General features: G+C 36.9%; 1 long non-coding RNA gene across 1 annotated transcript in view; it reads right to left on the reverse strand.

Annotated features, from left to right (window-relative positions):
- The window catches only part of LOC138110447 (uncharacterized), a 283,040-nt gene extending 261,334 nt beyond the window's left edge, over positions 1 to 21,706 (reverse strand). Inside the window, exon 1 of the long non-coding RNA XR_011150931.1 lies at positions 21,644 to 21,706. This is a non-coding gene — a long non-coding RNA (uncharacterized lncRNA). The remainder of the gene's footprint in view (positions 1 to 21,643) is intronic.
- Between the last annotated feature and the right edge of the window lie 669 nt (positions 21,707 to 22,375).

The raw sequence follows: 22,375 nt of genomic DNA on the forward strand, positions 1-22,375 counted from the left end.
GTACAGAGGAAAAGTTACAAATACGCATCTACTGGAGAGACAGAAAACCACAGAATCACCAGGTTGGAAGAGACCTCTAAGATCGAATCCAGCCCATGCCCCAACACCTCAACTAAACCATGGCACCGACTGCCACATCCAATCTTTTTTTAAACACTTCCAGGGTTGGTGATTCCACCACCTCCCCAGGCAGACAGTTCCAGTACTTCACCACTCTTTCCATGAAAAACTTTTTCCTAATATCCAACTTGTATTTCCCTTGGCAAAGCTTGAGACAGTGTCCTCTCGTTCTGTCAGTGGCTGCCTGGAGAAAGAGACCGACCCCAACCTGACTACAGCCACCTTTCAGGGAGTTGTAGAGAGTGATAAGGTCACCTCTGAGCCTCCTTTTCTCCAGGCTAAACAACCCCAGCTCCCTCAGCCGTTCTTCACAGGGCTTGTGTTCCAAGCCCCTCACCAGCCTCGTTGCCCTCCTCTGGATGCGTTCGAGCGTCTCAACGTCCCTCCTGAACTGAGGGGCCCAGAACTGGACACGGTGCTCAAGGTGCGGCCTCACCAGTGCCGAGTACAGGGGAAGAGTGACTTCCCTGCTCCTGCACCATTCACTGATCCCCACCTGGCAGCATGGGGTCAGAGACTCAAATATTTTGTTTTATTAACTGATTATGGCACTTGTGCTTTTAATTTTTTGGCATTAAAATTTCATAAGAACTTTAATGTTGACTTACTGCACATTTGCAACAGCCACACAAATCCAATCGACCATCATGGCTCTAAAAGCCTTTTAACAAACTATATGGACAATAAACTAGCCTTGACAAAGGAGCCTTGAGAGACTTCCCAATGTAGTATTGTAGGCTTTTATAGGGTCTGCCGACAATTCTTTACAGTAGTCTGAAATTCCATCAGACTGTGGTTTCACTTTGCTAAACCTTGCTAAACTTCAGTGTTATCAAAAAGCTGTGTGAACAGGGTAAGGCAGGACCCTTTGTGGGCAGCTTTGAAACTTCTTACAGCTGCATTAGTTCCTATCACCTCAGTTTCAGTTGAAGTTCCAGTTGTATCATCTTTCAGGATATACAATAAACAAGCCAGAAAACAACACAATGCTCTAATCACACTCCTCAATAATTATGCATAATTAATTTTTTCAATTTTTGCTTCAATTCATAAACAACAATTTTACAAGGAAGCAACTCATGAGCTGATTTTTGAAAGTATTCATATCTCATCTTACTTCACAGCTAGTAACTTAAGTGCAAAAAGCTTTTAGTTTAACTACTTAAAATCCATAGTAAGATAATTCATTCTAATTGGAAACTCAGTTCCAATGTCATTATTTCTCCTCTAAATTAATGTAATTCTTGAATTCAATGTCCAAACACCTACATTTCCATAAGCAATTTCAATTTTTTTTTAATATTTGCTAAAATTTGCTTCAGTTTATTTGTCTTTACTTTTCTACTTGTTTTCCACATATGTGGGCTTAAGCAGAAGAAAAAGTCTTTTTTACTGTTTTACAGTTTAAACAATCTACACAGATTAAAACTGGTGGTAAAAATAGCAATCAACTAATTTCTGTAATTTGCACTTTCACAAATAGATTTCCTAAAAAGATGTCACAAACCAATTATTATATGTTTCAGGTTTTTTTATTTATACAGAGTAGTCTAGGAAATCCTCCAGGAAATTAAAAGGGAAGACTGAAAAAAGCAACTGTATTTTCAAGTACCTTTAATACTTAATCACTTCACAAGGGGGCTGACACATTAACAAACAGCTCAAAACTGCTCTGTGCTAACACATAATCCAATAAAAAATGGTCAGTCCCACCACCTCATTAGGCTTCATCAGAATTCATTATGTGACCCTTGAATCCCACAATCCACTTCAGTCAGTCTGTGTCACCTCCATCAGCCTGAAGGTTACAACTGTTTGCAGGAACCCTACCCACAGTAAAGCACTATTGGAGAACTGGTTTCACCCTGATAATTCATATCACAAGAAAAAATGCAAACTGCTATCTCAGCAAAACCTTTCCCTGGTGAGATAAATAATGGAGCAGAAACTAAAAGCACCCTTTTTCATATTTCCTGCCACTCTAAAAAAAATTACAATTCACACAGAATTTGTGCATGTAGATATTATTTTAATAATTCCATATTGTATGTATATAGTATAATAAATAAGGCAGTGTACTTTGTCAACTTTACAGAAAACTAGGATACCGGGGTTTTTTTCCTGAAAGATAAAGAGGACACTTTTCCCCAAATCAAAAACATTCACTTCATCCATACACTTCTTTCTTTCTAAAAAGTATTTTTCATTAACTGCCCACAGCATAAGAAATGTAATAGCAATATTACAAGTAGAAAAATTGTTTGCAAATGGGATTGGGAAAGGCAACTCAAAGACAAGTGGAAAGGTGAAGAGTTGAAATATCTGCTGGAGTCTTGTTTGTTTAGATTAGCAGCTGATTACCACTTGCCCACATCAATTGCAATCAACTGTATTTATATTTATCCTTAGCATTTCCTTCTGAGCTATCAATCAAAACACTTCTTTCTGCTTTTCATGTTAACACACTTCTAACCTCCAATCTGCACTTACGACTCTCACTTTAAGTGTGTGTAAGCCACTTACACTTAACGTATTATTAAAAACAAGAAAGAACTAAACATTTTAGCAAATATGAGAGAAAGTCGACTCTTTTCTTTAGAACTTAACTAATTTATGCTTAATTTAAGCTTTATGAAGATCAAAAATGCTCCAAACATTGGAAAATTTACTTTTTCAGTAAAAGGACTAATATTAACATCCTATTATTCTGTATATTGCTGTATACTATCAAAAAACCCCTCAGTTATTTCATTTCCCCAAAATACTTTTTTAACTCATAAAGCTTGAGCTGTACATCCATCAGCCCTTCATGCCAAGGTCAAAATGTTCATCTTTATGGCCATCCTTTAAAAGTGATAAAAGGCACATGGTTCACTTCTGCACCAAATGTAGTACAAAAACTTGTAATGGCAAGGTGCCCGTGTAAAAATTTCTCATTATAAATTTGCTCTTCCTACCTTTAAGTCCAGGTATTTACAGAAACTGTGGAGCTCTAGCAGATACTGAGTCTAAGCAGTATCAAGGAACACACACCATGTGGATTCTTTTGCACATTTACTTCACATCTCTGGACACACATTGCCACCTACTTTGCCCAGTTCTTCCAAGGGAGTTTGAACATGCAAAGAATTTACCTTCTGGTGTTGCCAGAATTACCCTAGAGCTCCTCATTTGTATGATATTCAGCTCCCAAAAATGTACTGGATTACTATTTTAAATACAAGTATACAGAACTTTCAGACTGATAGAACCTTATGAATTACTTTTGAAAACTTAAAAGCCAGGCAAAGACTTTGCATTTAAATTGATTTTTTGAAGGGTTTCCTGAAAAGGCCTATTTTCATGACCATACTTAGCGATATCTAGCAGGATACCATAAAGCATGGGTAGCCTAGAATAGAATGACAGTCATTTACATACAAATGAGCTCATTACTATTGCATTTTTTACCAGCTGTTGATTCAAAATTTGAAAGATGTTTTATGAATCTACATAAAATATTAAGTGATGGCCATTCTATTATCAGTGTCCCTTATTAATTCTTTGTACTAGTTTGCATCTGCATTTTAGTAACTGTCATTCCGTATGTTGATTTTAATCAAAGCCATCACATGGCCAAATTTTAATCCATGTTAGAGCTATTTCCAACTGTAATGTGCACTGAATTGCCTAGTCATGAGTTTAAGTTTAAGCTATGACACGACATGCTAACAAAATATACACTCACTTTTAATGGAGCCAATATGCTACATTTCCTTTCAAGGAAATATGTATTCTACCCGTTGCTTAAAGCAACATCAAATTTATGGGCAATCGCTGCAGAAACTTCCTTGAATAAACATTCACTTCAAAAGGATTAACATACATCTTTTCTGGAGCCAGATCTTAATCAATATTCTGGTTGTCTTGCTCTGAAGCAGCAGGAACTCTTATTCTTCATGTACTGTACAACAGGTAATGTGCTATAGCCCCTTCCAGAACCCTCATCTGGGTAACTCCAGGGAAGCTTGAGTTTACACACAGGCAAACCTTCATGCAGTCATTAAGGATTGCTTATTTACAGAATGACTGACTAGACTGATGTTATGTTTCAGGCACACCTTCCCACTATAAGAGCATGGGACCCAAGGAACACATCCTGACTTCAGAAAAGATCTGCTAAGGAATGTCTGCCAGGAGGCAATTGCACCCCTTCAGTGGTGCTGGCAGCACTTCCCTCTGCAGCTGAGCAATACTAATTTGTATTGCTCATTTAATATGAAAAACTTTAAAATTATCCAGAAATAAAAAGATTCTGTCTTAATGCAGAACCAGAATGGATCACATGCAATAAGCAAACAGTCTTGAAAACTATGCCACGAGAAATAAGCAGGGGTGGTCTCACTGAACAAGGACTGTGATGCCTCAAAGAGCAAAGAGATGAAGCCATGAATGTAACACGAGGTAACAGCAGGCAAATGCCTACCCCTGCTCCCAAATTACTGCCCTTAATCAGAAGCACCCAGTGATGACCAGAAACTCGTCTCACAGTTTCTTACATCCCAGAGGTACCAGATATTGCTGCTTTACCACATCAGAAAACCCAGCTCCTCCTCCTGCCATACTTAGATCTATTTCTCATCTTGCTCACTGCCTCTTCCAACCTTGACAAAAGTCAGAGTTCAGCCTTTCATCACTGTGAGGCACAATTTGTTTAAGCAGCAATTAGTAACCCACAGAATCAAAAGATGAAAAATGCAGGACAAAAGAAAACAAAGAAAGCTTGGAGCTTGCCAAATAATGACTAAAAAAAGCCCAGTTTGTAGGCCTAACCACAAAATTCCAGAGGAATTTCAAACAGTGGTTTAAACAGACACCATTCTTGCATGCCAGCTTTTGACTCTCAGACCTCCAGCAGTGCATCGTCCTACTCCACTGTCCTTTGGACTATAAACTTCCCCATCACAGAGCATGAATTAATAATTTCTAAAGTGCTGGATCTTAATTTGAACATTGCAGCACATTACTGGTAACACTACAGCCTCTGCAACTGCAGATTGTGTAGTATTGTTCATGAGTTTCCTTCCTGCAGAGTTTTTGGAGGAAACAACCATTCGTGAACAAAGATTTGCTAATTAGCTCAGAGCCTGCCTGTCTGAAGGGGCCATCACTAATGAAAAACGAGAAGCAATCACTGAGAGACTTCAAAACACAAGAAATTGGCAAGAAGAGCACAGCAAACCAAAACATGATTGTATTCTAAATATTGCATCAGCCCCAAAATTAAAAATAAATAAATATAGGAAGATTCTTTAACAGATATTATAAGCATAATTGGAAGGTATATAGAGCTGATTAACACATTCAGAAAAACACTTTTATAGTTTGAATACATTATGCTTCTCATGTCCTGGTGGGTGTGTATCTAGCTTTAATTTCACACTTTTCATGAGCAGCTAAGCTAGAAAACCATATCAGCAAAAACTGACTTGAAATTCCATCGTATGCACTTAAAACATAGCTTATTAAAACTCTTTGTCATAGAGAAGATCATGACATATGCACCAAAATGTAACATGACACCAAGAGAAGCTGGGGAAATGTCATGGGGAGCACTTCAGAGGAGATGCAAACAAGATTTACCCCTGCAATGCCACCACACAAACACACAATAAAGTCTGTCATCCCCAATGTCACACTGCAACACTGGTGCATCTTCACACCAAAATAAATCCAAACTGGTAAATTAAGAAAGGCATATCCAAAATCCCGCTGTTGAATATTATTAATAATGACATATAATAGAACCTGCTCTATTTCAGGTATTAATCAATGAAATGAAATTTGTAGCACTGCAGAAGGAAAGCATGGAACAGTGATCCAGACTATCACGTGACCCTACACACCTGCAATCATTCAGCTGTATCCAGAATTGTTTCTGATAAACTGTTTATATTTACAGAAAACACAAGGGTTATCCATACACCTTCTAGGTCTACAGACTTTTCTGTGTTCTCTGCCATGTTTTTTTCTGTGGTAAGTTTCTAAGTAAGATTCTAAAGCCAAACAGAAGTATCACCGTCAGAAGAGATTTGCTTATTTTATGCCAAACTATTCCCTTAAGAGATAAGTGTTGTCAGAAGTTCAGCTGTGGAAATTAAAATATTTCCACTACATTTAACTTTCCAAAAACATCCTATTTGAGCCAGGATTGTTGTCCCTGATGAATAAGACAGCTGAATTGGACTAGGCTTTGATAGAAGACATTATTTCCCTGTATTTTATACTTCAGTAATGTCTATCCTCATTTGATGTAAAGAGGCTGTGTACAACCAGAAATCCAAAATACTAAGACAAATCAGTGCTTTAAATCTGGAAGTTCCAAGAAGAGAGAAAAAAAATGTTAATTATAATCTCAGATTTGGATTCTTCAGAGAAGTCACATGCAGATATAATTTTTATAATATATAATTTTTTTTTTAGTTTAACTGAGTCTTTAAACCTGCCAAATTTTGACTGTGACTAACTGTCTGTGCAATTGCTGATAATTTTCTAGAAGTTATCAAGGTTTATTGCATAAACTTCTTCATGGAGTTAGAAAATCCATATTATTAGCATGATAGAACATATGATCTTTGAAATGGTTTGGGAGCAGACAGAACAGGAAGTATTTAATAAAATCCATATACCTCCTTAACACACAAAATGGTCAGTAATGTAGAGACTATTATGAGAATGGAGGGATGTCCCTCACCTCCTTCTCCTGATCCAAAATTATATGGAAGCAAGGAAATTCAGAGCAAAATGTGTACTATAAAGTTTATGCACCACATCTTATATATTTCTAACTGTCTGGCTTCTGTCATCTTTTTTTGTCAGAGCCCTTGTGTCAGTTCTCCTGAAGGGCACAGGTATTGGCTTGCCCTTCCTATATTGCTGGCAGAAAACAACAGTCCCCAGGCTCCAGGAACTATTTTCAGAAATATCACAAAGTAATATTTATGTACATCAATATAAATACAGATGTGTGTCAGGTATAAGCACCTTAGAAAATGGGTCATTATGCTGGATGGAAGTGACAGAAACCAAAGAGAGAAATAAAGTAGATTCTGCAGTCCCATATTATTTGCTTCATGTAATAGTAAAATACTACAAATCATTTCTGTAACAGTAAAAGTCATAACACCGAGAATATTGAAACCTTTACAGAGTTCAGTGGATTACTCATGTGAATAACCAGCTAAAATAACAGTAATTCTTAAGATAAGAAGGTCAGTGAGAGAGCATATTCATATAAAAACTATTTTTTTGCTTTTTTAACTGTAATTTTTAAGAAGCAGTCAGATTCTATTCCAGTTTTTAAAATTTGGATTCCAAGAGAAATACAGCCTTTCTGTTCAAAAATAAGTAATGATAACAATAAAAATATTGAAAATTATGTGTTCAGCTGAAAGGCATAAAATGCTTTCAAAATATTTTTCTAGATTGCAAGGAAGTATCCAAGTACAGGTCAAGGAACAGCTATAATAAATAACTCTTCACAGCCTAATCTATGTACTGTTTGCCTTCAAAAAATACTTCAGTAGTCAAAATACATATTTTCCACACACGAAACAACTACTGTGTAATTGTAGGTGAGTGAAAGTGCAACATAAGTACTAATGGGAGCTTCAGTAGGAAAACTTCATTTTTACTCATAGATGTGAGCAGGAATGCAAAGATCCAGGAAAGAGGTAAAACTGCCACAGTATTGGTGTAAGCTGCCAGGCTCTAAGGAATCCCCCTTTCCACTGAATTTACTCATCCTGATTAAGACATTATCCTGACACATCCCAAAACAGGTTCACATCTTACAGCATAAAATGCTTAGATGTGTAAGAAAAGCTATGTCTAGTTTTCTCTAAAAGAAACCTGGGCTTCTCCTAAAGTACATCACAATGACCTTAAGGGAAGAAAATTAAAGTATTTGCTAGATTTAGGCAAAATCTAACCAAAATTTTTATGATTTGAACCAGAGTGGACAAGAGGGGACCGTGGGTTGATTTGTTATTGTGTATAGAGTTTGCTATTTGTTATTTGTGTATAGAGTTTGCAGAACAACAGGAGCTGTCTTTAGCTGAGCTGAATTTCTGGATACTAACAGTGCACATTAACTAACAGCATGATTTAAAATACAGCGACCATTTTACAATGAGATGATTCCCATAATAAAAATTAAATAATTAAAATGCTAATAACATAAATGCACATTTTTCTTGGTACAGACAGGCATTTTGCTGATGAGTTTATGCAGTTCTTTATATAGACAGATTATTTGACAGACCATCTTAGAGTCAACCACGTCAGAGATGACAAACTCATACAATAGACCAATGCTCAATTTGATTACAGAAACTCAAGGGTTTCTAAAAGCTCTTTATTTCAATTGTTAAAGTAGAAGCCTTTATTGCTGTCCCACAGGGCTCAAAATAACCTTGAATATTTTTATCAAGATATTAGGATATAAACAACTTCTACCTTTAATGAAAAATGATATTGCTCATATTAGTATCAGTAGGACACTTTTAATCTTGGGTTTGGTTGTTTTTTTTTTTTTCAAATGAGAAAGAAGATTCATTTTTATTTATCATTGAAAAAATGTGTACAATTGCAAAGGATACATGTGGGAAATAACGATGGAAACTCTGCTGATGGCAACATTTTTACTAATTGCTTCAATCCACAGGAAGTAGAAAAATATCCAAAAGTCATTGGCTTTAATCCCCATCTTCCAAAAATTTTTTGATAATTAGCTCTTAAGCATCTCCTCTAGCTTCATGTATTTAAAAAATAAACTACAGATGTTTGGTATAGTTCAGGGCTTGAAATCTTGCACTCAGATTTTAAAAAATGGTTTTAATTTTTTCTTTGAGCTTGCCAAATTTGTCAAAATTATAAAACCCTCAAGTCCAGAGATAAGAGATTGAAAGGTAGTACTTGCAGCACTTTATTTTTCAGCCATAAGCACTCTTGGTCTTTTTGTTCTCAACATTCCAACTACATGCTTCACATTTGATTTATGAAAGCAGAAATAGCTAATGAGGAATAGGTCACATTCGATAAGGATTGGAAACACACTGGAGTTTTATTCTGAAGAATGACAAAGCAGAAAACATTTCCCTTCTCAAGCCTCAATGCAAATCTTGATTTCTTCTAAGTGGACCCTGGAGAATCATGACAAATGAGGCAGCTGTAGAACCAAGCAAGTTTTCTTACTTTCTCAGGATTTTTTCTCCCACTTGTATCCCTTACAGATCTTTAACACACAACTCCTCACAATTTAATCAACTTGCACTGGGAGAAAAAACATTGTTCATGGAACACAAACTGATTTTTTTGTATAAAATGAGATTGCTACTTTCAGGTTGCCCTCAGTTTTCAATATTGGGTTTTTGTTCAAGTTTCTTGCCATTTTCATCATTTCATTCATTGAATGAAAAAGATTCCTTTCTCTTTGTTTGAGCAAATTACATCCCAGAAAAAGTAAGATAACACTTAAAATTAGAGTTGGTAATATATTCACACATAAGAGCTCAAATAATTCCTTTAAGGAACTTGATTTTTGATTTTCAGGAATCACAATAGGCATTCAGTGTTGTAAGACATGGAGAAACCATCACCCTTACTTGTATTTCTGAAGCTAAAGTTATAGAAGTCCTCTGTGATTTGACAACTTTTGTTTCACTTGGGATGGGAAAAATATGCACAAGCAGAATTTTACTCCCTCTGTATTGATCATGCATAGCATAAATACTGGGCCAGAGTGGAAAGGCTCCATTAAGGTTTTATTTCTAGGAGCTGCAAGAAAAAAATTAATTGTTCAAACTGTGAAAAACAAAATGCACTCAGAATACTTCCCAGGAGAGGATGACTTAGAAGAGCCAAAAGAAGAATTAGGGAGCAAGACCAGGTGTTGAATAATCCTATACCCTAACAGGACCTGAGGGAGTCAGAGAATACACCCACGGCTAAATGGAACAGTTCATTTAATTTAAAACACTTTTCACTTAAACTCATTTGTTTCCTTCAGCTGAGACCCAATCATTGAGATGAAGACGCTAATCTAGAAATGTCTTCCAAATAATCTGAAATTCAGAGCATTGCTCAAATTTTCTTGTTATTTGACATACTTTACAAGGATTGGGTTTTAATATCAGAAATATGTAAGCTTTTAATTCCTGAGACAGTAAAACTCCATTTTTCAAAACAAAATATATTTTAGGACAGGGATATACTGGGGGCACAAGACATCAAAGTCCAACATAGTTATTACTAAGCTCAAAAGGGGTTTAGTCAGAAAACCTTTGCCTGATCAAGTTTGAGCAATAAAAATTTAATTTACAGATGAATATTCAACAGGTTATTCAATAAGAAACTAAATGCTGTAAATACGAGTAAATGCCACTGCACAGAAACAGGGAACTTCTCTGCAGCAGTACAAGTGAGTTTCTCCCTACTATCACCAGAGAGCAATAAATTGGAGAGAATTCTCTTTTCTGCATGAGGAAACAGCTCTCCGACTCAAATCCACGAGCAGATATGTTTTTAGGAAAGTTTTCCTGAAAGAAACATCCCTTTTGTTCAAATGCACTCAACACTATTTTGAGCAAAAAGCACAAGACTTGTTAGGCACTAATGATTTCTAAAACGCTAATAGCTCAATTAAGTGAGAAGGGAGAATTGGATATGAGGAAAGGGACCCATATTTTCCAGCTGCATGACTGAGACACCCAGTACAATGCACATCAGTCTCCTCTCATGTTACTGGAGGTTACTGGAACCACTGTGTATCAAACTGCTCAGTTACTGGGACACAAAGTCCCAGAATGACAATTTCTCTCAGCAGCCCTGTTAGCAGCTCTGAAGACTCCAAACAATGCATGTCATGATATAAAAAGAAAAAAGACTCTCATATCATCTTTCACCTTCAAAGCTTAACAATAAACCGAGGAGTTTCTTTGGAAAAAATACCTTTTCCTTTAAAAAAAACCCTCCATCATCAATGTGGAGTTACAGTTGCCAGGGAACATCTTCATCCCTTCCAAACATCCAGTTTATTCAAATTCAAGCACAGTTTAGTGAGTTTCTTAATTCTGTCTTGCGTGTCTGCTACCAAGTGACCCTAGCACACAGATAGTGTCACACTGCTGCTTTTGAAAGGTACTGTTAAAACCAGAGTATCATCATCCCACTCCACAAATATCATCTAGCATTTGACAAATTTTGCAAGCATATTATGTTTTCTTAAAACTCATCACTTTCAAGCATATGATACTATCTCACTGTTCACTTTTGGTTGCACAAAATCAAATTTCAGAGTGACACTCATAGCACTGTAACTGCTGACAATGGAACTGTCCTTGCTGCTGACACCATGCACCAAGCCCGGATCTAAAATAAGGCCCCCTGGGAGCATCCATACCACCCCCTTCTGAGCAGATGGAAGCATGAAAATAGGACTTGATCAAACAAAGCAAACATACAAACTTAATTATCTTAAAATATTTGCCATTGAATTTCAAATAACTCAAAACTGCTGATGTTCTATCATATTAAAACAGTATTATCATCTAAATGAAACTGGCTTTTATATACACAAGAGTACTGCCATTTTTTTTTATTTAAAGCATCATCTCGTGAATTATATATATATTATGCTCAGGCTAACATGAATTAAAATCTAAGCCAAACCGCAATCAGATTTTCAGACAAAGAATAAAAAATTACATATAAATAAGAATGAGCAGTACTTCCTCTTATGCTTCTCTAAAAGTTAAAACAAGCAAGTTTACTCCCCCAGCCAAGATTAACACAGCTGGGGTTTCTAAATTGCCTTTTTTAGGTTTCTGGTATCTCTGAGAGGCAAGGAAAGAAAGTTATCTAATGCATTTTAGCAATGAATTTGCTTCCCTGCCCAAAAGGTCGAGCTGATATTAAAGCTCTACAGCTTTCTAAGTTTCTTTTCCAGTAAAAGTTTCAGCTGAGGCATCTAAAAGAGGTGTTTATGTCTGTGTACTGAAACAAATGACAACTGATACCCATGTAAGTATGTGTTGAGTACTTTAGATTTTGTACTCTTTAATAAGTATTACAGGCTGCCAGAGAATCTGGTTGAGAAAATTGACAAAATACACACTTACATGTATCTATTTCTGTTTTAATAAAATATATGTATATGAATATATGAAGTTCTTGGAAAAAAGAGAAGTCCAAACAAACAAAAAAAACTCTAAACAAACCAACCCACCCCTGCAGCTGGAGAAAGATTTAATTAGGTCTACAAACAGCTCAAAAAAAAAACCAAAAAAACAAACCAAAAAAACCACAACAAGGTGCCAAGTACAATCCAGCCATGTTGTCCCATCTTAAAAAGAAATAGAGGTGAGACAGAAAATTACATGTAATTCAGCACATGACCTTTAAGTCTCCAATATCTCTAAATGGACTAATGATAATTTTTTTTTTTTTTAAGGGAAGTTCTCAACCCTTCTGTTTTGGGGATTTGTAAGAAGGTTCATGCAGTTTTATAGTAGGTCTCAAAATAGTCATTATGGATTACCTATTCCCACTCTTTTCCACTGTTGGGAAATAGAATTATTGGGATCAATAAAAGAACTGTAGCAAGAGCCTGCAAGCAAAAGGCCTGTGTGAGAAAAACTCTCCATGAGAAAATTCTTGTGTGAGAAAAGGCCTGGGGAACAAAGAGGGAGTTTGAAGACTTGCAGCTGTTCAGATAAGACCCAGAGAGGGGGAGGTAAACTTTGAATTCTTTTAATCATAACATACATTGGCAAGCTTCTACTAGTTAAGTCCAATTAGGTAGAAGTAGAAATGCGCTTTGGTAAGCTTTAAGCCACTTAGGAGTTAACAAGCTGGTATACTATATAAGTGCCTCTGGATTGCTAATAAGTGTAGTTTTGCTCTTATCAACCACACTGGTTTTGGACTGCAACTTTCTCCCCCCGCCGGCGCCCCTGGGCTCTCTTCTTTTTACAATTCCAACATTCCACTGAATGTTTACTTGAAAAAATGTCAGAAATTCTTAATTCTTTGGGTTTTGCATTTTGCCCTCTTTGTTTTCCTCGAGATTGCCTTTCCTGAAGCTCTATCTGCTGCCATGGCTCTTCATTTTGGGAGCTAAACTGAACCCAGAGAAGATCCATCAGCAGACTGATCTAATAAAGTCTTCTAGGTCTGACTAACTCCTCTCACTACTGCCACATACCCACACTTGGCTTCCCAGTAACCCAGATTCTGGAAGAGTGGTACAAAATCCCAAACTGACCCTGAGATCTGGTAGTCCTGCCTTGCTGCGGCCCACAATTCTCTTATGCCCTCTTAGGAGCTTTCTTGACCTAAACAAAACAACTTTATGTGTCAAAACTCCATGTGTGGTTGTAACATCTGCCATGTCACCAATGAGAGCTTTATGAGAACCACCTTGGGCACCTCTGGCTACACAAACCCATGTGAACCCTGGCCCACAACATCCCCTGCACAAGAGACTGAGGAGACAGAGATGAACGTTTAAAGTACCAGTAATCCCATATCACACCTCATGAGGACACACTGTAATTCTAGAGTTGCATGAATGCCACAGGCAGAAACAAAGTCTGTCTGTCACCTCGATTCACAATCAGATTCACATCTGATTGCAGACTGCTTTGCAGAATGTATTGCAATACATCTGCAACATCAGTACTTCTTTCACAAGGAGTCAGAGAAATAATGCCTATACAAGAGAACTGTTCCAAGTTTGTGCCTTGCTGAACACCACCAGTGCCACATTCTCAGTTCAGGTTTCATGGATTAGGGGTGGCTGTTATGCTGCAAACACTGATCAAAGCCCTGGTGTGGCAAGGACTTTGACAATGTTTGATGGGATTTATTTAAATGCCATGTGACTTTTTAAAAATATTTTTGATAAGAGGCATTTCACACTGCATATTTCCCTGACGGCCCAGAATCAGATTGAAAACAACAACAAACCATTCCAAGGTGTCAAAGAAATCAAAGGCAACACTGAAAAACACAGATTTTTTTTTTTTCCATTTTTTAAATGGAGAATAAATCAGATTTTTTTTGACACCCCTTATTTTCCCTTTTCTCTGGATTTATATACACATCTACAGTGAAAAACATGAATTTATACTCCCAAAAACTTTTACAAGTTATTACAATACATAACTTCAAATGAAAATTAACTTTAAATAATTAAAATGTATATGCTAGTCATAATAATTTAATTATTTTTATATTGATCATTTTTATTGCTGCATTTTACACTTTACCTTATTATTTATTGGATACTATAATGAAATTCCACCTCCTTATTGCATTATTTAGTAAACAACGTGGCAAAATATAGAAGTACAACAATACAGAATACAGAAGGTGACTTAACATAAAGGCGGAATTTTATTTAAGTTATGGCAAGATGGTTTTGAAGATACTAAAGCAAGACAGTTTACTCAACAAAGACAGGAAAGGTGGTTCTTTCCTGCATGACAAATTAGGAAAGCATTCTAGTAATTTCTGAAGTTAAAAAGAGGAAGGAAAAATGAAAGAAAAAGCCAATAGTACTTTTCCTCAACAGAATGAATATGGATTAATGCATGTTATAAGGCAGTTCTGGGAAGAAAATGGAAATTAACTTCCAGCAAATTCCCTTGCCATCAGCATTTCTTCAAGTCTTTATTCTCCAAGAGAGACAGTCACAAAATCCACAAGTGATGATGACAAAACCCTGAAACCCAAAATACAAAACCCCCATATGGTCTACAAGTATTAACACATGCATAACATTTATACAACTTTCCACTCATGTCAAGGTGAGCAGATTTCTCAGCTTCACATTCCATTTATAATATGCTCCATATCTGGAATACTAACACTGGATTTTGCAAGGCAGCTTTCCTGGATTTCCTATTACTGGGAAAACTACACTGCTGTAGTGGTCTAGGTCACGATGCTTTTCCTGAGCTGTGCACCTCACACTGGCTCTGTCTCAATTTCAGTGCCCTGTTGTTTCTTCACCAGTCACAGTTCTTGTGCTTTTGCATTAGAACCCAAGGTTTACAGCTCGAGAATGGGGTCACTCTCGGCACATGTTGGCTTTGGGAAACTCCTGAAGAAGTCAGTAGGTGTTCCCTGGAAAGCTCTTTCTGTAATCTAGCTAATTAACAAACTAATTTCTTCTCTTTAATTAAGACATCAGCAATTTGCTTTCCCAACATATGTTGGTGGTTTTGGTTCTCTTTGGAATCTCTGAGCAAGCTGGGGAACAGACCAAGCACATAGAAAAGGCTCCTCCACTGAAGATAAAAGTCAAATCCCAGAAGAACAGCCCATGACAATCGAAGACTCTCTCGTACAGAGCCAGGTGTCACTGTGCAAGCAGGATGGAAATGTCTGGAATATCCTGCTGTTACTCCTGGCTAAATATAGATCTCATATTCAGGCATATACTCAAAAAATATAGTTTTGACAGGTATTATATAAGTTTTGATTAAAAAATTAACTATTTCAACCAACGTCTGGGTGTGTCCATTCTAAAACAATGCCAGCTGGTACAAAAAATTCTGTGAAAACCAGCACTATTCCAGAGAGCTGATATTCATATATGTGTGTATGTATAATATATACGTGTGTGTGTGTGTGTGTATATGTGTATATACACACACACACACTTCTTACAACAGTGATGTTTTATGCTTTCTCCAGCCCTCTCTCTTATTCAAACAGATATTCCAGGTTTTTTTTCAGATGTGGAATAAATCCCTGTTTTTTCTGAACTTAATTTACCCTCTTTCTAGATAATGGCAGCATGAGATTACTTTGGTTGTTAGTGTTGCCCTTTAGCTTTCTGAAGGTAGAGGTAAAAATTTATATCCAATGTTTCAGAAAGATCATATTCTCCTGACTACAGCAAAATAACCCAATCAAACATGAAGACCAAAGGCTTTCTCTTGCTACTGCAATGACATTGTGCAACTTTTCTTCTCTTATGGAAGGAACATAAAGGAAACAAATACAGCCCACTCTATGATCTAAAATAAAACAGGTAATATCCTTTTCTAAAAAACATACACCACTTGCAATAGGGCATACATAGAGTGAAGGTAAATCTTAGACATGGATGTTTTTCCTTTTGAACTAATCTTCAGGTATGCTAACTTAGAGAGGTCATGAATCTACATGTGAGATGAGGGACAGAGAGGTAGAAACAGCATGAGCCAATATAACACAAAGTGAAATGACAATGTGACAGTGGTGACTGAGATGACAAATGACAATATTCATATTATTAAGTGCTAGGTGACATTCAGTGACTGCCCAGTGACAGTGAAAGACAATACAATGTTTAGGAACAGCCGCAGAAGAGAGATGACTTTTTAAAGCCTCCCACAACTTCAACAGTTAGCAGGGAGGGGACAAGGTTACATACACCTGTACAGAGCTCTTGTGGAGTTCAGCAAAACAGAAATTACTCAGAAAATGTATATGAAGTATTTTTCATTGACCTAGTTAGCTGTGGTTTCTTTTTTTGAATCCATAAAGTTCAAAATCAAAGTTCTCCCATCACATACAATAAGGGTGAAAAATAAATTATTTCTTACCCTGAAATGGAGGCATGAGCAATTTCAAGGCATTCTAAATCACCCCTTCAATAGACTTTTTTCTCATTTTTTCCATATACTTTGTGGACCAAATTGCTGAGCTGATCCCACTCTGGCTGCACACTGAGTTTCACAATAGGAACATTAAAATTCCCTTCTTCTCCTTGCTACCTCCCCCTGTCCTTGGTCCTTCCTCCAGGGAGCTACAGCATTTATTTCAGCCTCCATGCCAAAACCCACCAAAACAAAATGTTGCCCCCTCTTCAAAGCAGGTGGCCTTTCCCACCCTGCCAGCTGGGAACAGACCCACACAATCCTTTAAGACATACCCTTGTACAACCTGTATCCCTGTCCCTCTCCACCTACTGCTTCCATTTTGCTCAAACTGACAGCTCCCAGAGCAGCTGGTTCAGTTGGCTGCTGGCTAAGAGCTGAAGAAAGTAATGAGGTCCTTCAGTGTCACCTCCCAGGCTGTTATTTGGAGTGGTTATATCCCATAGTATATTTATTTCTATCAGACAGTATTTTTCATGGATTTTCCATTTTGGTTCTGCTAAGAACATTTTTCTCAAGCCAGAGTAAAACACTCAGAATCTACCATGTTCAGTGGGGCTGTACACCAAGGTCCAATAAAATAAATGAAGCACTTCCAACAGAATAAAAAAATCCTCACAGCTGAACGATTTTTAAGCCTTAAGAAATACACATTAAAATAGAGACATGAAAAGATAGAGGCTTTCTCTCTACAGGCTGCAGGCCAGTGCAGCCAAAACTGGAAGTCAGTTTCAGATGAGTGAATAATCAATGTTAGACTACACAGCTACAAACATTTTCCTGCTCCAGGCTGCAGCTCAGCTGCTCTTCAGCCAAGCCCCAACTGCATCCCCAAGCTTGACCACAGGCACTCTCCATCTCTGCAGAATGGGAAATCAAAAGAAAATGCTCTTCCTTACAAGAGGATAACAAAATAAAGGTATTTATCCTAAATTTTCTAACCTGTTAGACCACAGGTTAGCTTTCGGACACAGTACATTCCATTCATTATTATTCCAGCAAGTTTTGCTCCTGGGAAAATGCTCTTGCATAAAACAGTGTTAACTCTGTGTTGTACATATACTGGCAATGAAGGGGGATATCCATCACCTACCAATTCTTTCACTCTCTTTGTGGCATGAAAGACATGAGAATTTGGTTCTAGGCAGTCAACATTATTGGAGGGGTGGGGGGGTGTCTATACACAGCTGAAACAAGCAATTCCCCAACCCTGTTTCTTAAACATGCATTCACTGATGTTATGAAATTTATAGAAAACCCACTGGAAGTTTGGTGTAGAGATGCTCCACAGTCCAAGTACTAACACAAATTTAATAATTTCATAAAGAAAGCTGCCCATCGTAGTTAAATAACAGATGAATATGAATATATTATTTATATATTTGATATGAATATAATATTTATATATTTATGTATTATTTATATAATACTATTAGCAAGTATGGTGCAATGAAATAAAGGTTCAGTATTAACCTGAAATATAAATTACTTGTATGGCATGTTCTCTTGCTTTGCTATTACAGAATACAGGCCCAGTACCCATTTCAACATACAGAGCAGAAATTACTATTAACCCCCATATGCTCTGGATCTCCTTTATTCAAAAACCTGTTCATCATTTCAGGTGTTTGTATTTCCAACCAAGGGAAGCAAAGCTAGATTACAAGCAGAGTGCTTTAGCAATCAGTAGCCATCATTAAAAATATGATATAGAAATTATGGAAGCCTTTTACACTCCAAATGACTCCAGGATTTTAATACTGTGGAAAATATTCCAAGTTCTGGATGTAATCAGATTATACTACTATGCTGAAGCAGACAATACAATAGTTATTGTAACAGTTTAGTGTCCATATAGAGAAATTATGAATCAAGCAGACCACAGCCAGTTATTGTAACTAAATCAATGAAATGGGAACAAAACCAGCAGGTTACTCTATGCACAATTTAATATTATGTGGAAAGCTTCTAACCAAAAGCCAAAAACTTTTGAGCTAGAACTAACAAAGGAAATACCAAACATACACATACTACATATATATGGGCAGCTTAACCACTCCACTTGTTAAAATTCCTTTGTCTATTTTGGATCAAAAACTCTAAGACCATGATTCATCTAAAAAATTGATATTGAAACATGACCACCAATTACTGGGAATCTTAAAATTCCTAACATACAACGTGATGGATTCATAAATGCTCAGAGGAGACAAAACTTGAACCCTTAGCAAAATCAGCCCATCGAATGTTCAGCCACCTGGAAACTACTTTTGTGTAAACAAATATTTTATCCACTCTGCCTTAAGAGTAGATCATGATCTTTCTCACCTGCTTTGTCTTTCTCAGGACTGCAGTGCAGAGGTATTTGTGATCCAGAAGCTCAGCTTTGTTCCAGAAGATTTTAGAGGTCTGCCCATTTGTCAACTTCTTACCAAGTTTACACCACTCAACAATTCTTTGATTTTCTTCTGCCTACCGGAGAGGAATGCTACTGAGCAGCATGGGTTTGTTAATTTGTGTTAGAGTAGCATATAAAACCACAGAGCAGAGATAGAAGTCTGTGGTCTTCATAGATTTCAGCAGGGCTACTCTACTTGATTAGGCACTATGATATTAGAACATGATCAGGAAGCCCCCAGAACACAGCAGAAAAAAAACCCCTAATGTCTGCAATGACACATGCAGGGACGAAACAAATTATATAATCAGTATATAAGTATAATCAAAACATATCCTGTCTAAGTGCTTAGAATGGTTAGGAAAGCTGCTGAGACAGACCAGCCATGGAAACACTTTTTTCCTGTATTTTGGCAAAAGCAAAGCAGATAGGAATTTTATACCTAACTGATGAGGCCAGTGTGGTACTAAATCCAGCCTGTTAGCACTAGAAAATAGCTTTTCATGGTGATGGGATGAATGTATGATAAGCTGCATGGGATGGCTGCAAATTCAGCACGGCTTGAAAATTGAAAACTAGTTTGAGATGTACAGCACATCTGTCTGGACCCAGCCACAACCCTCCTGTGAGATACTCAGTGACGGATAAAGATGAATACAAAACACATAAGGAAGACTGACTTCCTACAGGAAAGGATGAAATATGTCTTCATACTCCACTGAACTGTGCAGGAAAAGTATGCAAAGATTTTGTTGGCACTTTATATTAAAAGTTTTCCTTTTAAACACCACTAGTTTTCACTAAAACCACAGTGCATAATATCCATTACCACTGAAAACCCTGCAGAAAATAAAAATATAACGTGTTTCCTTGCTTATTCTCCTTCACAGTTATCAAGCCTTTTACTGCCTTCTTTGATTGAAGTCTGAAGTTCTATTATTAGGCTGACACCACACAAAAACTTTTATAAAATTTCTTCTCCCTGTTGACTGTGATCAATCACAAAGGCCATTAATTGTAAGCACAACTACTTCTTTTAGGTCATATTGACCTAATTGCAAGAGTACATCATGTATTTGCATGACTAAGTGCTTCCACTTTTAACTGGTTTCATAGATAAAACTAGGTGCCAGATTAAAATCTAGAAGTTAAACCTTAACAGCAAAAGAATCCCAAAGGAAAAAAACTTGTGATGGATTATCCCTGTGAACGGCCTATGCCGGAGTTATTCAAAGTGCTCTTTCTGACTCTCAAATAGGACCTGCAGCAGGTGGAACTCACTGCTGCCAGCCACTGGAGCACTGGTTTGGTTGGTTGTGATCTGTCAGGAGCCCTCGGTATTGGGGATTCAGGCAGAGGAAGGGATAGTGTGGGCAGTGCAAACGACACAGAAGCTCACTGCTATGAGCAACAGACCCTTAAGAATGTCCACACTTTATTCAGACTAAAACAGGATCCAGGAAAGCTCCTACAATCTAAAATTCTAGCAGTTTAAAACTCATTGTATTTTTAAGTAGAATAACCAGTTCCTTTCAGTGAAACCAAATTAGATGAGAGATTGTGGAGAGATGGGAAGAGGTAACTGACCTTCCCCTGGCCCTCTGCACACACCTTTTCTTGGCATGAGTTTGCATGGTTGAAAAGCATCTTTAGCAGTTTCTTCAGCTGTGTTGCAATGCCCATTCTAAACCCCATGATGAAAAGCAAGGCAGTCCTGAGCCTACATTGCAAAAAGATGTTCCTAAAGGCTCTTTTATTCTGTTCTATTTTCCCTCCCCAACCCACAATAACTGTCAATTTATTGAATTACATTTGATACCAAGGGGGAACTACTATGATTCCCTCTCTGTATTAAAAATCCATACCTAATAAGTAAAAAGTATGACTTATAAAGGTCTTTTCCCTAACTGTTTCATTAATGTGCTTTATATTCTTTTTACTCGAGTGACTTAATTTAATTTTGATCCTTTTTTTTAACCTGACAATCTATTGATATGATAAGCAGTGAGCTATGTTTGTTAGCTTTGTACTACCAGGTGAATCTGAACACTTCTCAAACACACTCCTACCATTACAGCACAGACAAATCTGCTGAAGAAAACAGGAGTTGTTCCACAATACTCCTCATTCCTACTTTCAACTTTGTGACCCAAAACATGTGTTGTCAGTATGTGTTTCTAGATAATGGGTTTATCCAGGTTGTAATTTGTACAAACATAAATGTATGACTAATTATTCAGCAAAATCTTAAATAAAATGATGGGTAAACCATAAAACAGTTAAACCAGAGGTTAGTTAATCACAATTAACTAGTTAATTCTAGTTAATCACAATACATCAGATTTTACTGATATAACATAATTTTACAGTAAATTAACTTTACCATTTTGTGGAAATGAAGTATAAGAGATTCCAGTCTCTGTTGCAGCCTTACTTCTCATCTCTGTTTTAGCCTGCTGCCTCAGCTGCTCTTAAGAAACCATCCCCACCAACACCCTGAGCTTGTACAGACATGTAAAGAATAGCTGCTGGGTCATCACTTTAAGTGAAATCAGCTGTGGGTTTGGTGCATGACCACGTTCACCTGAACACCTGGCAGGGGTTAACAATGAGCAGCAGAACAAAATGATTCCACTACAGAGAAATTAGTTTTCTGATTTTTTATGAGAGTTTTACAAACTACATCCTCCTTTCAGGACAGACACTATGAATGTTCCTTGCTGGTCAACTGTTTCATTCCTTCTGTTGTTTGTTTTTCACAAGTATTTGCCTGGAAAAAAAATTAAACAGTAGATGGAAATAGTGAGTTAATTATATTCAGGGCTGGACAACAATACTGAATGGAGCTGTTGGGTGATATTTTAACAGCAGGGTTACTTTGAAAATAAGTTGTACCTTTGTACTATTCTACCTTTTTCAGATAATACTTCTGCTATCCAAAATACAATAAACTGCAGTATATAAAATTACGGTTCATCTAAATATGATGAAGATAAAAAGATAAAATAAACCAGACTGGCAAGATGAACAAGTTGCAATTAAGAAACCCCCAAAAACCTATAATGATATATGGCAAAGTTCTTTATGGCTTACTAATTATCTGATAGCTAGATTGGTTCAATAAATCAGAAAGGGAGAGGAAAAGGAAGAGAAAATCTTGCTACAT

Source organism: Aphelocoma coerulescens, chromosome 4A, assembly GCF_041296385.1.
Source record: "Aphelocoma coerulescens isolate FSJ_1873_10779 chromosome 4A, UR_Acoe_1.0, whole genome shotgun sequence".
Classification (NCBI taxonomy): Eukaryota; Metazoa; Chordata; class Aves; order Passeriformes; family Corvidae; genus Aphelocoma; species Aphelocoma coerulescens.